This window comes from Marmota marmota, unplaced genomic scaffold (genome assembly GCF_001458135.2).
Source record: "Marmota marmota marmota unplaced genomic scaffold, marMar, whole genome shotgun sequence".
NCBI lineage: Eukaryota > Metazoa > Chordata > Mammalia > Rodentia > Sciuridae > Marmota > Marmota marmota.
This window is the reverse complement of record NW_025999913.1, coordinates 5,982,241-5,998,956: the sequence shown is the minus strand read 5'-3', so window position 1 is coordinate 5,998,956 and position 16,716 is coordinate 5,982,241.

Sequence of the window (16,716 nt, the reverse complement as noted above, 5' to 3'; positions counted from 1 at the left end):
GGTCTCCAATCCTGAGTGCCTAGGGCCTACTCTTGTGTCTAGTCACTTCCCCATTTTTCCTCAAGCCAGGCCCCGCTCACCGGTGACGCTCACCACAATACTGGCTACACGCCAGGTCTGCTGCTCCCGAGAGCCCTGTTTTCATGAACAACTGGGCACACTCTCCCTGTTTGCCATTCCCTCAGACCCTAAGTTTGTAGAGCTTGGGGCTGAGAGCCCTCAGCGAATTTTACTTGCCCTCTGGTAGCCACGCCCCCGGTAGCTGATGCAAGATACCTCAGTTGTCAGCACTGGTGGGAGCGGTAGCTGGGAGTTCCGCGCCGTGGGTCCCGCACCACTCCTGATTCCCTTGGTCTGGCTATCACGCTCACGGGAGAGCTGGGAGGGGCCCTTACAGGACAGCTGGGAGGGGCCCTTAAGGTTTCCCCGCTGTGTGTAGAGGGAAGGCTAGGGGTTTACACACCTGTCGCCGCTGGTTTCAATGAAGTTATCTCCTCCACAGCATTCTGGTGACGTCAGTTCTCTGCCATGGTGGTATCCCATGCAAATGGCGACAGTTCGTTTCCCTTTGCCGGGTGACCAATGCAACGGGTGGGTCCTGACTGGCTCTCCCAAGCCCCGTTTCAATCCTGTGGCCACTGCCTATGAAGGCTCAGTTGGCATTTACCTCCGTAGGTTCAGAAGGGCCGACCAGTTGTTTCAGCGGGATCGTTTAGTGCTGAGTCACAGCAGTTTGTCTGTGAGAAGCAGGCAAACGGGAGCTTGAATTCAGCCGATCCAGGCTCGGTGTGTGTTCTGAGAGGCCCAGACTGTTCGCCCCAGATCCACGTCAGCTCAGCATTGCCTAGTGATCCTGAGCAAACAGCATTTACGACTCCCTATGCCCGTGCAGCTGAAGAGGTTAGAGACTTGATTTCTCCATGCCTGCCGCCATGTTGGATCCCCATGATAATATCATCTAATGGTCACTTCCTTGTGACCATTCCTCTTCCCTCATATTCCCTTGGAAAAACAAATGGACAAGGAAATCAACAAGCCACATTCTCTACTCTTACATCTAGAATGCTCAGCGTAGCTGGAGAAAAATCATAGAGCTTTGCTGAAGGCAGGGTGGCCGGCCACCTGCAAGGCTTGTGCTTTCTGTGCACAGTGTCCATCAGGTGCTGCAAACTAGATTTTTGGTCAGGCTCTGCATCTTTCAGCACCCGTTCTTGCATCTATATCAGGCTATGCCACTGAGATGGTCCAATAGAATGAGATTGTGCCACATCCAGAATGATCACGGATACTCATTTCTGTGACTCACCAGGCTCCTTCTCTTTCTTTATCTGGCAGCTGGTTGCAGACTATCCTGCAAAAGACTCTGACATCCCAAAGAAGATAGAGCCACAAATGGAAAGGGCGCAATGACTGACACAACATGAACAATTTTGCCTGGAACAGCTATGTTGGAATGAATATGAACAGGACATATACTTGGCTGGGCGCGGTGACACACGCCTGTAATCCCAGCAGCTGGGGAGCCTGAGGCAGGAGGCTCACGAGTTCAAAGTAAGCCTCAGCAAAAGCAAGGCACTGAGCAACTCAGTGAGAACCTGTCTCTAAATAAAATACAAAAAAAGTAGGGCTGGGGATGTGGCTTAGTGGTTAAGTGCCCCTGAATTCAATTCCCAGTACCAAAAAAAAGTCATACCTGATTGTTATAATAGGCCACCAAATTTCTGAGATAGACTTCTTCAGCAACATATGCTACGAAACTTAAAACTGATTTCATTGGAACCTACAATGTGGTTCTAAGTTCCAAGCCAGGGTCCTGTGAGTGTCCTTTGATTTCTTTCAGCAACTGTCCTACACCATTTCTTCACTGTCTACATCCCAAACTGTTCACTTGCCCACAGTTCCATTATTTAGAAGATGAACTTGCTTCCTTTTTCATCCCCAAATAAAACTCTTCCTTCTTCTTTTCTGAATTACCTGTGCCAAGAAAGCTTAAAATTCAACCAGTTTTATATTGGCTCAAAGTGAATCAAATATTCTTTGACAAATGTTTGAATATAGGAAAACTAAATTCTTTTCAGAGCTGGAATGTATTGGCTTTGATTTTCAAGTTTAGAAGAAAAAATACTCATAGGAAATGTAAACCATAAGATAGTGGCTTAAGCCAGTTAAAATAGACTTCTTCTTCTTCTTTTTTTTTTGCTGGTATATTCTTTTTTGAGTTTTTATTTGTTGTGTTTAGTTAATACAGACAGTAGAAAGTATTTTGACATATTAGACATATATGAAGTATAACTTTCCATTCTTGTGGTTGTACAAGATATGGAGTTACACTGGTCATGTATTCATCTAGGAACATAGGAAAGTTATATCCGATTCATACTACTGTCTTTTTTATTCCCATCTCTTCTCCCTTCCCTTCATTCTCCTTTGTCTAATACAATGAACTTCTAGTCTCTTCCCCCACCCCATTATTGTGTGTTAGCATCCACATATCAGAGAGAACATTTGGCCTTTGTTTTTTTTTTTGGGGGGGGGGATTGGCTTATTTCACTTATCATGAAAATCTCCAGTTTCATCCATTTACAGGCAAATGCCAAAATTTCATTCTTCTATATGGCTGAGTAATATTCCATTATGTATATATGCCACATTTTGTTTACCCATTCATCTGTTGAAGGACACCTAGTTTGGTTCCACAGCTTAGCTATTGTGTATTGAGCTGCTGTAAACATGCACGTGGCTGTGTCATGATAGTACACTGATTTTAAGTACTTTGGGTATATGCCAAGGAGTGGAATAACTGGGTCATATAGTGGTACAATTGACATTTTATTAGCATGTTTTCCTCAGGCTATTAGATGAAATAATCACATAACAAGATCTTCTTCCTTTAGTAACTATCTTCTTAGATAATCTGATAGATTAGAAAACCTTTTTGGAGTAGCAGTTCTCGGCCTTTTAAGATTTATGGCTTACTTTCAGATTCAACAATTATGGTGGATCTAAGAAACTTAAAATCTCAGAGCACTTAATAAGCAAAGCCTGTAGTACAATCATCCTCCATTGTTTGAGTGTCCAAAAGGGCTTATAGTCGATAAATTATTCACCGTTTCACAACAGTATTGGGTTTGTGTAGGAGAATTTCTGCCCTTACCTTGGTCTGCTACGTTCACAAGGAATTTTCCCATAATTGAGGCAAATATCAGGCTCTCTTTTTTGCTTCCAGCTTCTTTTCAGACTAAAGCTAAGTCTCTTATCAATTGCTTACCATATACAACAGGTTGAATTCTCCTGTTCTTTACAGAAATCATTCCATTAGGTGTTTTTCCCAAAAAACCATATCCAAATAAAATAAATACTAAAATTTCTTGCTGAAGTAATTTCCCATTTCTGGCATGTTTACCAAAGGTTCAGAGCACATTCATGGAGTATATTAGACTGTGTGATTGTGGAAGAGTAAATACTATAGACAAATTGGAATGAATAATCCCAAGGTTTAAACTGCAGATTTTCATAAGACAAACTAATTTATAATATTCAAGAGCATCCAAGAGAAGAATATTTTAGAACATGGGGAAAAAATCAAGTCCCAAAGAAGATTCTATTTAATTCTAATACTGAAATATGATTTATTTTAAAAGCTAAAGAGAAATTCAAGGTACTGTTAGGGATCAGGGCCCCAAAAGATAAAGTTTCCTTCAGTGATGAAATTGTATAGAGCACCTTAATGTCTACAAGTGTCAAAGGGATTAAAAAAGGAATAGACTAGAATAGCATGTGGTACAGAAACACAGCTAAAAGTAGTGCCATTTATCTGCAGAGTGGAGTCATGAAATGTTAAAAAGCCATGTTTCTATCCCTTTTGCATTGTGTGAAATCCTCAGGACAGGAATAATGATTGTTTCAGAAACCTTATACAGAAGGAAGACTGTAGCATTAATTTACCAATCAATGAGCCATTTCAGTTGATCCTCCAAGCAATCGGGAAGAACTAGACATCATTATTAAACAAAAAGCACCATTCTAAATGCTGAGCATACATCATAATTTTAAATAATAATACCTTACATTTGTGTAGCACTTGAGAGTTTACGGAACACTCTTATGTACATTATCTCATTTTTCAATCTCTAAAAGGGGAAGAAAAATTTAAAGCAAGGAAAGGGATTAACATCGGTGATGCACTGGATGGATGAGGATGAGTTTCTAGAATAATAGAAACCCTCGACAAATCTTCATCAGAAACTGATGAATGACCCATCTCAACTTCATTATCCTTATCATGAGCACTTAGGAGAGAAATGAAAAATTGATGAGCACCGTCATAATCAAAGAGAATAAATGTTTCTCTGTTAAAGTGAATGCATAATCTTTCCAGGAATAAAATAACAATACTCATTCATTATTAAATTCTGATGATGCCAACACCAAATTTCATTTCAACCAGCGAAGGAAATTAGCAACACAGAAGAAAACTGTTGAATGGTGTTACTCTATCTACACATATAACGGATATTCTCCCTACCTGTGATCTGGTCCCTGGCTTGCTCAATTGGGTCAATATTTTCAGAATCCATTTATAATAGAATGAGGGCACATTTTAAATAGATAGACTGATTTCCTTCTAAAAAAGATGGAACACTTTTTTAGTAGATTGTTTACCATCTAAAAACAGACTGAACAAATGTCAAAAATAATAGACACATTGCTCAGAGCAGAAGTTAAAGGCACTGGACAAGAAAGACCTTTCTTGAGTCATTGGGTTTCATTAGAAGATCACCATGTTCTCTATATCACGCCCCCATTCTATCTTAAACATCTTATTATTGTTTGGATAGGAGGCATCCTCCAAAAGCTTCTATGTTAGTGCAGGAAAAATCAGAAGTGAAACAATTGTACTGTGAGACCTGTAAACTAGTCAATCTGTCCTAGTTTGGACTAAATGGATAAGGCAGGTGGGGCATTGCTGCAGGACGTCACTGAGAGGGTCACTGAGAGCATGCTCCAGAAGGGTGCATCTTACTTGAAGCCTCTTCCCCTTTGTATCTCTCTGCTTCCTGGCTACCATGTTCTGAGCAGATTTCCTCTGCCATGCTCATCCACCATGATACTCTGCCTCATTTTGGGCTCAGAGCAATGGAATCAGCACAGAATGGATTAACCTCTGAGACTAGGAGCCAAAATGAACTTTCCCTTCTCTAAGTTATTCTTGTCAGTTATTTAGGTCACAGTGACACAAAGCTGACTGATACATATCCCTACACAAATATGATATAAGAGGTACAATTTACCCCATTCATTTGTTATCTTCTTTCTCCATCTGACCCTATGAATTATTTCCATTAAAATAATAAAAATTAAAATAGAAAATGGTGATATTTCTAATTTGCTACTTAACAATGTGCATTAGTAATATATTTGAGGTACAATAATTTTTATTGCACTCCAAAATGGAAATTTCAAAGCAATGCTCAGTATAAGCAAGCAAACGATCAAATTGATAAGCTTCAATACTTCCACTTCAAAAAGATTATAGTCTTCTGCTGCAAAAGTCCTGTTGTAAGTTTCTAATCCTGTTTTTTATGATTATGTATGTATTTATCTGTATGCGTATACGTGCCTGTGTATATCTGTGTGGTTTGTGTGTATGTATGTGTGTGTGCAGTGTGTGTGTGTGTGTGTGTGTGTGTGTGTGTAACTTCTGCATGTGAGCTCAAACTTGTGGGTTTCCATCACAACTATTAGGGGACAGTAATCAGTCTCCACAGCACTCATGATACATTAAAGCAGATTCTTCTAACAATGCATTATCCAGTCATTACAAATAATTATATTATCAAATATTTATTAACAAAGAAAAATTCCCATGATTTCATAAACAAAAAGATATTTAAACAAAATACACAACAAACATGAATTTTATGTCCTCCTGAAAAGTATCAGTGCAGATACAAAGAGGTTTAAGATTTGGGTATTATAATTTAAAGACAGGTATCCAATAAAGATCATACAAAAATAATAAGCATAATAAGTTTTATGCACACATCCTGTGCTTAAAGATGTGTTAAGCCTTGAAAATACATTAAGTATAGTCCTCAGTCCAACTTCATTACTCACATACTACATTATGAAGTGTGGAAATGTCTCTTTTCAGCTGGACTTTGTCATCTTGGGAAGGAGGAGAGGATCATATCAGATGATGGAAAGTGACTCTTCCCAATCAGGTTTATGCAGTCTCTGGCTTTAAGGAGTCTCCTATAGGCAAGGTAAAGCCAAATTAAATATCAAATTCTTTAATGGTTCTATTTCTTCCCCGATGATAATCCCTTTCCTTAGTCTTCCCCTGGTAGCATCTGAGGTTAATATGAAGATCTCAAGATCGCTCTTCCTGAAATAACAACCTTTATAGTTTCAGTGGAATCCTAAAACAAAATATTAATGTTCAGTTTTGAGTTTAGAACTAAACATATAATCTCTTTTATTTGCAGTGTTGGCTATAGAACTCAGGGCCTCACACATAATGGGCAAGTGCTCTGCCACTGTGCTATTTCCATAGTTCTAGGCGTGAAATTCTTGAAAGAGAAAAGGGTGTCTTAATTTTGGTGGGTCTCGTTCCTTTGTATATCAAGAACAAAGCTTGGTAATCTGAGTCTAGAGTCATACTCTAAGCCATGGTATAAAGATCCAGAAGTGCATAAAATAAGGAGAGTAATTTTCAAATATGAAAGAGAGAATCACTACTAGATGAAGGAGGACCTTGGAGAGGGATTTGATGGGGAAACCTGAAGAGCAGTAACCCCAATCAAACTGGCCCCTAATTCGAATGCAGCTATAACTTTGACCTGCAATGTAGAGAGGCAAGATGAGAGGTATGGAGAATATAAGGCTGCTAGTTCTAGTTGCCCATTTTCTATGTTTATCCTGAGATATCTACAAGCCTCCCAGAGAAGGCCTGCATTCAGCATCAAAGAGAAGCTATACAACAACTGAGAGAAAAGAGTCGTTTGGCAAGGTGGACCCGAGATTACCATTTGTGTAGTTTGAAGGAAATTCAGAGGTGAGTGGCCATGAGGTGTGGATGTACTGAGAGACCCAGGGTATCAGAAGATGCCTGAGATTGGGAGATTTCCATGAATAAGATGCCATGGTAGAAATCATGATCTTCATCATTAGGTATCAGAACTAGATCCCAGAATTCCAAGTGGACTAGCTTTGTAAGACTGGAAAACGCTGCACCACACGATACAGATTACCAAAGAGGTCTCACTTTATTACAAATGGCTGTGTGTTTATATAGGTCTAAGAGAGGTAGCAGGGGCTGAGGTAGATAACAGGTCGCCCGTTTATTGGCAAGCTCTTCCATATGTCAGTTCCGGGGCCCAAGAAGTTAATTCTAATTGGGGCTAAGGCTTCCCACCAGCAGGGTTTGAACATTTGCGCCGGCGGGAACGTTTCGCACCAGTGAAAGAAACAAAGAAGAGAAGGAGGGTCCTTAGACGCCATGCTGGGGTTTTTCTCTAGGGTGCGGCTGCCATTATGTTTTCCCAACAAGCTTCATCTCACTGAACACAGACAGGCATGACCTGGTGGAAATAGGGCATGGATCACCCAGAGGAGAGCCATGGACCACAGCCTTCCCCGGGATGGTTGTGAATATTCCTCAATCCATGAAATATTCAGGGAAAGCATCTGGCAGAGGGAGAGTAAGCCCCACATATGGAAAGTTGGTACTTGAGTCTGACTACTTAGTTGAATCTGGAGGGAAAAAAATGGTACTTCATTCATTTGGCAAGTTTAAGTTACTTGGGTAGAAATCGATAAGAATTGAATCTTTGGAGATCACAGGGATCAGTTTGTTAAAGGGCCATTAGCTTTAACCCTTCAAGGGACTTTCGACTTAAAATCTCTGTAGTTTCTGAAATTGTTCGCTGTTCTTTGGAAATGAATATGTGCAGCATGTAAGATATTCAGCTTTAATTTGAGAAAGCTAACGTAAAAAATAACTTGTCTAACATGTACAAGGTCACTTTCAAAGTTTGTATTTTTCATACAAAACAACACTTTTTTAACTAAACCTGTTCCATCATACTGATTCAGAAAAATCTCTGAGTTTTTTTTTGTTTTTGCAATTGAAAGTAGACAGTTACTTTTTACTGTTGAACTGTTTATTTTTTTGAAGACATTTTATTCCTTTGTAGTCCTTTTTAAAATTTTATTTTATATTTTCATTTGTTCTTTTTATATATAGTGGAGTGCATTTTGACATATATACATGGAGTATAACTTCCCATTTTTGTGGTTGTACATAATGTGGAGTTACACTGGAGAGACACTTATTTTAAAACAGAGTATTTTCCTTCTTTTTAGTCAATCTTGTTTACATCACATTTCAAAAATAAGCTTTTATATATGGACCTATAAACAGTGCAGGGGAAAATGAATTAACTTTAGAAAGTAAACAACCAAAACAAAGGACCTGTTATCACCACCAACATCATGTTTCCCTAAATTTTTACTTAAATCAGGACAAAGCATAAAAAAAAAAAAAAAGAATCACTTTTTCCCTTGAACAAATTGTAAACAACATCCAGAATATTACAGAACAGATAACCGACCATACACAGGGATATCATTGGCCATTAAAAGGAACATATTATTACTAAATAAAAATGTGGTTTTAAAATCTCTTATAGACATGATCCCATCTTGGAAATATATTTATATATCTTTATAAAAATGACTATCAAACAGCATTTCAGAATACTGAAATTTGTCCTCTTTTCCTAATCTGAGTTTTTAAACATTTTTTAAAGAAAACCATGTCTCATATAGAAAGAGATATTTTTGACTTTTAAAATGGAAATAAGGATAAGTTTTCTGTTTGTGTTGTAAACAAGTTGGTGACTCTTTCCTGGAAAAAAAGAAAAAAAAGAAAGAAAAATTCATCTCATACACACGAACATAAGCTTAATATTAGAGCAAATTGAGAAATTGAAATTTGGGGATTTTCTGCTGGAACTAATTTGTGAATTTTTCATTTATCTCAAGCAAGTGCACACATCTCTCTATTTACCCCTTCTAAAACCTTGTGGTCACAAATGAGCAACAGACCCTTGATGGCATGCCATCCATGTTTTGCTCAGTAAGGATTCGGGCAGCTGCTCAATGTGGCTGAAATTTTGAGAAGATAACTGAAAAAGATGATGAGATGAACAGGAATACAGCACTTGGAGCATGCCCCAAGTCATGAAAGTCACTCGAGAAAAATCTAAAATAAATAAAAGGGATACAAAAGAGCCCAGCCCTCCTAAAATTCAAGGAAAAGATTTCAGGTCAGGAGCCCTGCATGCCTGAGTTCCCTCTCCCAGCCATCCCTCCTTGGAAGAAGGGCAGGGACGCCATAGAGGGTGGCAGAACCACAGACGGAAGAGGAGAGGACATTTTCAGAAGGAAAAAACTGACAGTTTTCTTGCTTATGATATACCTTTTTTTTTTTCTTTTTCAAAAATTTCTCCTGAAGATTAGGAGTGTCAGACATTGACATAAATCTCAGAGAAGTGACCCGTAAAGTAATTAGAAGAGGAATTCCCCCCCTGCCCCACCCTCTTGTCTCAGAGCTGGGTCAGATGAAAGGCACCTCTGTTTACTTCCTGATCCATCTAATTTCTGTAACGAGGACCATCCCAAACGCATCTCCCAGCAGCTGCTAGCACTGAAACCCAAGAGCTTGCCCCAGGCACCATGGCACCTTCTTACAGCCGCTCAACCTTAATGGATTAGCTGTCCTGAGCCCAGGTGGCAATTTAACAGGCGGCCAAACTTTTACACTACTAGAGACCACTGGAAAAAACTTCAAAGATCACAGCCCTAACGCAGAGCTAAGAAAACACAGCATTTTCTAAAATGGACATCAACTGCCCATCCTCTCATCCATACATCCCAAAGGAAAATAATTATGGGAATAGTGAATGACAGGGAACAAAGATCAATAAGTAAAACTATGAAAAGTTAAAAAAAAAATAGTGTTTTCCTTAAGAGTTCTGAAACTTTCATTCATCTTGAACATAAAAATCAAGAACCCATACTTCCATAAGGACTTAGTTTATTTTCATACTGTTACCCAATTTTTTTGCGTGAGAAACTTTTTACAAAGTTCTGAAAGCAATATCAAATGATTAACTTATTCCTTTTTTTATTCTGTGATATTTCAACTTATTTTTAAAAAGCAAAAACATTTTTTTAAAAATTTCCCATGGTCATCCTATTCACAATGGCCTAGTGCTTTAATTAAAACAACTCACATAAAAATGTTGGTAAATGGTATTAGCACATCCACCACGATATTTCCTGACTGACTGTGGAAAATCCACAAAACAATTTAGAAAGTAGATGAGTCAGATTGATAGAGAAAGAGCAGATTAGTTGACAGATTGGAGGTTGAGAAAATATGGCTTTCAAGGGCTCGCAGAAGACTCTAAATTACAGGATAAAGCACAGAAAAGCACTCTGACACACAGAAGAGAAACACCAAACCAATATTAGAAGGTTAATAGTTAACAGGAAAACAATACTTTATGTACTGGGATCACTACACATCTGTATATGGACACATGATGAACTAACATTTTATTTTCTTTAGTTTTTTAACATCAGATTTGGTGAATTTAACTACGGTAATTAACTTAGAGTTTCTTTTTTGAATTCATAAAATAATATCTCAGTTTCTATATCAACGGAAAGGAGAAAAAAATATATAATATAGTATGCCCCACGAGAATATTTGGAAAATGTCAGAACTCTCTTGTCTTTGGATTTTAATCTCATAGGAGCTGACTACTATCTAACTATGTGCAACTACTGGAAAGAATTCTTTCAAAAAATGAAACAGATGTGGAAAAGAAAACAACAACAGAAATAAAGGTTTGTTGCATAACAGTAAATATAGTCTCAAATTGCCTCATAGCTCCCAATCACTCAAGTTTTGTTTTCTTTGTTGCTTAGGATGGAAAATGAAAATAAAAATATATGTTGTCCAGTGAGATATTTGGTAATAAAATTGTACATCTTATGGAAATGGAACTTCTATTCTTTAAAACAAAATTATTTTTTTGTAGTTGTAGATGGACAGAATGACTTTATTTTATGTGTTTATTTTTATGGGTGCTAAGGATCAAACCCAATGTCCCCTATATGCTAGGTAAGCACTCTGCCACTGAGTTATAGCCCCAGCCCTGGAACTGCTATTCTTACCTCTCAAATAAAACTGTGCTTTCTCTACCTGGATGGAACTTTCTCCAATATATTCGCTAATATTTATTTGTGTAAATGAAGCTTGTGACCTCAAGCAAAGGCTGATGATCTGACTAGGAGCTCAAGCCTGCAAAAATGGGACCTTTTGCACAGATCTTTCATTTTATTTCCACCCCATTTGTCTTTCAGGAAATAGCTTATTTTTCCAGGCATGATCCCAATATGGATCCCAGATTTCTTATGAGTTTTTAAATCTCCCCGTGCTCATTTGATGAGGTTCCACGGCAGTGGTTATAAATTTAGTAGCAGGAGAGAAATACGTTAGGGGAAAAAAATGCTGATTTGAACCTCAGCAGGTCTGAGTACTGTGGCATCAACTAGGTCTGTGAGCCTAAGATGGTCACTTTATTTATGTGGCCCTGACTCCTCCTTTTAGCAAGAAGAGGATTGGAGGGGATTGAATTTCTGAAGTCAGTTTTAAGATGAGCATTTCATTATTAGGCAACTTACACTTTAATTTTTGACACCCATGTCATCTTCTATGGTTTATTATAATTTTTATTCATTTTCTGTGAGCTATCTTGACAAATGTGCTGAGATGTTTGCCATTAGAATAGGTCAGCCATTTAGGTTTTCCATTTTTAAAGGTAGTGGAATAAAGGTCCTCTAAGTTTGTGACCCATTCCAAGACATGCACCACTTTAGTGTTAGACTGGAGAAATAAACTGGGACTCCTAACTTCCTAGTCAGCATTCTGAAGTATATGTCTTCATCTAAAGAAGTCGCTGTAAGCAAGTGCCGGTTAAAAATGGAACATGTCTAGAAAAAAAAAAAGAGAGAGAGAAAGAAAGAAAGAAATGTGTCTGTTGCAAAGACATACGAACAAAATTTTTAAATGAAGAAAATAGATTCACCTCACAAAAAATGCTTCTAGAAGCATACTTGATCTAGAAAAAGGTTTAAATAATCTCTCTCCTCTCTCTTTGGAAAATGGCATCCATTCTTTACCATCAAAATGACTTTAATGTACTCCATGAAGAATAATTAGTAATACCTCCATTCCTTTATTTCATTACTTGCATCCTTATTTTAGATCATTTGCCATAGAGCTGACCACACTGTGTCTCCTACACACAGTGTAGACCTTTTGGATTTACCTTGAGTGATCACACTGCTCTTTCTAAGAAAGTCTTATTACTTAAATCTCTACTTTAATACTTAGCTTGTGAGCTTCCACAGAGTACTCTAATTTTCTGACCATTAATTTCTACTTTCTACATTCCTATTGCAGGAATTATCATAAAAATCAAAGGAGATGGCATACATAGAATCTACGTAGAATGCTTAGTACAGGCCTATTAATTTTGTTACTATTTTTATTTTCATGTCCCTCCATTTCTTCTTTTCTCTCCAAAGAGGCCTGCCAGTCATCTTTACCAGCCAGCCCAGAAGGAATTCCATGTATAATTCAGTGCAAAATATGTAGTGATTCTCCACCTATATCAATAATTTTGTTGGATGCTTTTCTTAACTCAGTGATGGGCTCTATCACACATATACTGGTTTAATGTGAGACCCGGGTATGCCCAGCTGGAGAAGTACCAGAGAGACAGAATCTGCCAGGGAGAGGAATTGGACAGATGACAGATTTTAGAAACAAAAAAATACAGGAGTCTCCAAATGGGTCAATAGTTTAAAACTAAATGAGTGTGAAGGCCAATGGGGGATGTCATTAACAGAAAGAGAAATCCCAGAAAGAGCAGTAGGGTTAGGTGGGATCATGGGGAGCTCAAGTGTTAGCTATGGAGTACCCCCACATGCCGGGATGTGCAGTGCACAGAAGAGTTCTAGATGGGAGCCCAGGGAACAGGTCAGACTGGAGTTGTCTCTTGTTTCAAGGTTTCCAGGAAGGTATATGCTTAAGTTAGGTTGCCATGAAGACCCTATACTGGAGAAAAGCTCTTAAGGACCAATCCTTGGGAAGTATCCATGTTTAGGAATTGGTAAAAGAAAGAAATATTCATTTCAATGTAACTACTAAGCACTATCTCCAAAGTTTGCAGAGATAAGTCTTCATGGTATCCCTTCAGTTAGATGTCCTCAGCTGTGGACGATCAATCTGCAAGTTGAGAGAACAGAGAAACTTGCTAGACCAGAAATTGCACTGGCTATGTAGACGATTAAGCCCGTAATTTCCTTTTTCTTCTCAAATAATTAAAGTGTAGGAGAACATTTTTGTACAAACCTACTATGATTGTAGAAAACAGCCCATATTACATTATCTAGAATGCTTTTAAACAAACTTCCATCTTTAATAAAGATACCAACATCTCTTTAGAGTTAAAAAAAATAGGTGGGTCATGGTGGCACATGCCTATAAGCCCAGTGACTGGGGAGGCTGAGGCAGGAGAATCGCCAGTTCTAAGCCAGCCTCAGCAACTTAGCAAGGCCCTAAGCAATTTAGTGAGATCCAGTGTCAAAAAAAAAAAAAAAAAAATTAAAAGGACTGGGGATGTGGCTCAGTACTTAAGTGTCCCTGGGTTCAATTCCTGGTACCAAAACAAAAAACAAATAACAAACATCAACAACCAAAGCATTGGTTCTTGATTTTCTGCAGGGTTTGAAAAACACAAAATAGGAGATAACTTGAAAATAACCATAGACGGATTTAGGATATATCTGTGCTCCCCACTGAATGAGAATTTTTTTTAATTCTCTGTCTGTCCTGTATTGCAAATATAGTGATGAGCCAGGGTCTGGCATGAGGGAAGCTGGGACAGCCATAAACTCTCTTAGCCCTTCCAGGTACTTACAGTCCAGATGCCAAAGTGCCTTCATTCACAGTTTCTTTAGGGACCGCTTTCCTAAAGGATGCTGCCTATTGAGATCACTTGAGGGTCTTTAAAAAAAAATGCCTGGCTGCCTCACACAGATATTCTAATTTAAATCCTATGGGATGCCATGTGAGCAACAAGAGTTTTAAACATTCCCTAGATGATCCTTTTGTTGTGCAAAGCTTGCAGTTAGAAGGAAATGTAATTAAGTATAGACTCCTTATGTCTTCCAACTTGAGATGGAAGGAATAAAGAAAGATTAAGAATTAAGTTATCAATAAGTAACTATTTAGAAGCAACATGAAGTCTAAAAAATTTCGCATTCAACTGTGCTTCTACAACTGAATAATACTTTCACAGATAGTAGAACCTACCTGAGATCATCTCTGTGAAATTATATTAGAATTGAAATGCTCCAATAATCTACAATTTGGATTTTAAAGAATAATGGGGTACATACCAACAGCAAACATTTTATGAATTTATGACTAAAATATGTGAAATATGTTTATTTTTCGATTCAATATGAATGCCTTTTCAAATAGACTACCCTGTGTCAAGTTTTCAAGTTTGACATATTTTTATTGTCATATTTTTATTGTTATATTGTCATATTTTCATATTTTTAAAATCACTTCCCATAGATCCCTCTGAGGTGACACTACTAAAGAACAGTCTCAAAGCACCTCCATCATGATTATGTGAATTGCTTACTAAAAATGTAGCTATTTTCCTTTTGACTCAAGACTTAACAAGAACCAACATTTCTAAACATGTCTCAATAACTCCTAAAGTTGGAGGGCTACTATCCTGAAACAATGAGAACGAGATGCTGTTCTTCCTTTATAGGTAAGGAAACTAATTCTGTGGTCATGGAAAAATGATTATGATCATTACAGTGTTTGTCTACTGTCAAATAAATACATGATTATCTTAGTTTATTCTCACTAAAGTTGAATAGAGTAAACACAGCATTTTAGGTCACTTTTTAATAATATAAAATTTGAATTTCTTCTAAAAATATTGTCTTAGGTAATAACTGATTTTTCTCAACTAAGAAAAAACCTATAGTAAAAGCCTAGTACCTGGGATAGAGGAGCTCAAAACTATACAGAACCATTGAAATCTCAAACTCACATGCTAACTTCTATGAAGACACAGTTACAGAAAGTTTGTGCTTTATTGGACCTTTAGAAGTGGCTACTCTCCTCTGTTTTGATGCAAATTGGTGAGTAGTTGTAACTTGCCGTTTTAAAAACAATAACAGATTTTTTTTTTTTTGGTACTAGTGGTTGAACCCAGAGGTGTTTAATCACTGAGCCACATGCCCAGCCTATATATATATTATTAGAGACAGGATCTCACTCAGTTGCTATGTGCCTCGCAAAGTTGCTGAGACTGGCTTTGAACTCACGATCCTCCTGCTTCAGCCTCCAGAGCTGCTGGGATTACAGGTGTGTGCCACCATGCCTGGCTAACAAGATTCTTTTTGAATGCCTCTATCATGAATTTAGAACCTTTATAAAGTTTTCTGTGTCTAGAAGTGACTGGAAATGATTCACAGGTTTTTAAAAAGCAATATATTCTCAACTGTACATGGAATTTAGAAGAAGGACATTTTATCTCATGTGCGTTAGAATTAGCATGTATTAATGCAGAAAAAAAGTCTCAAGTGATTTTGATTATTTTCCATTTTAGGGGCAGTGAAACAAATATATACATGCAGACTTTGTCATATGGAGTTTTTCAGGCTTTCTTTCTCCTTATTTCTTTCTTTTTATCATATGGATTTTTGCAGACTGTCTTTTTTTAATCTAGACACTAAGCCATGAAACTTTCTTTTTTTTGGCGGGGGGAAGTACCTCAAAGGTGAACGTCAGACATACAGATGAATCGTCATTGGTTTTATTTTATTTTATTTTATTTTTATTTTTATTTTATTTTTTTTCATTTTTTAAAATTCATTTTAATTAGGTATATATGACAGCAGAATGCACTTTGATTCATTGTACACAATTGCAGCAAAACTTTACATTTCTAGGGTTGCACGCAATATATTGTTGCACTATATGTACAGTCATACATGTATTTAGGGTAATGATGTCCATCTCATTCCACCATCTTTCCTGTCCCCTCTTTACCCCTCCCTGCCCTTCACCCCATCAAACTTCTTCCATTTTTTCCATGTCTCCTTCAATATGGATCAGCATCCACTTATCAGAGAGAACATTTGGCCTTTGGTTTTCTGGGATTGGCTTACTTCCTTAGCATGATATTCTCCGACGCCATCCATTTACCTGCAAATGCCATAATTTGTTCTCTTTTAATGCCGAGTAATATTCCATTGTGTATATATACCACAGTTTCTTTATCCATTCATATATTGAAGGGTAATCTAGGTTGCTTCCACAGCTTAGCTATTGTGAACTGAAATGCTATAAATATTGATGTGACTGTATTACTATCGTATACTGCTTTTAAGTTCTTTGGGTACAGTCCTGCCAGCAATGTATGAATGTGCCTTTTCCCCCACATCCTTGCCAATATTTATTGTTGTCTGTATTCTTTTTTTTCAAATTTTTTATTGTGGATTGTTCAAACATTATCAATTTCTTTGATCATATTCATTATT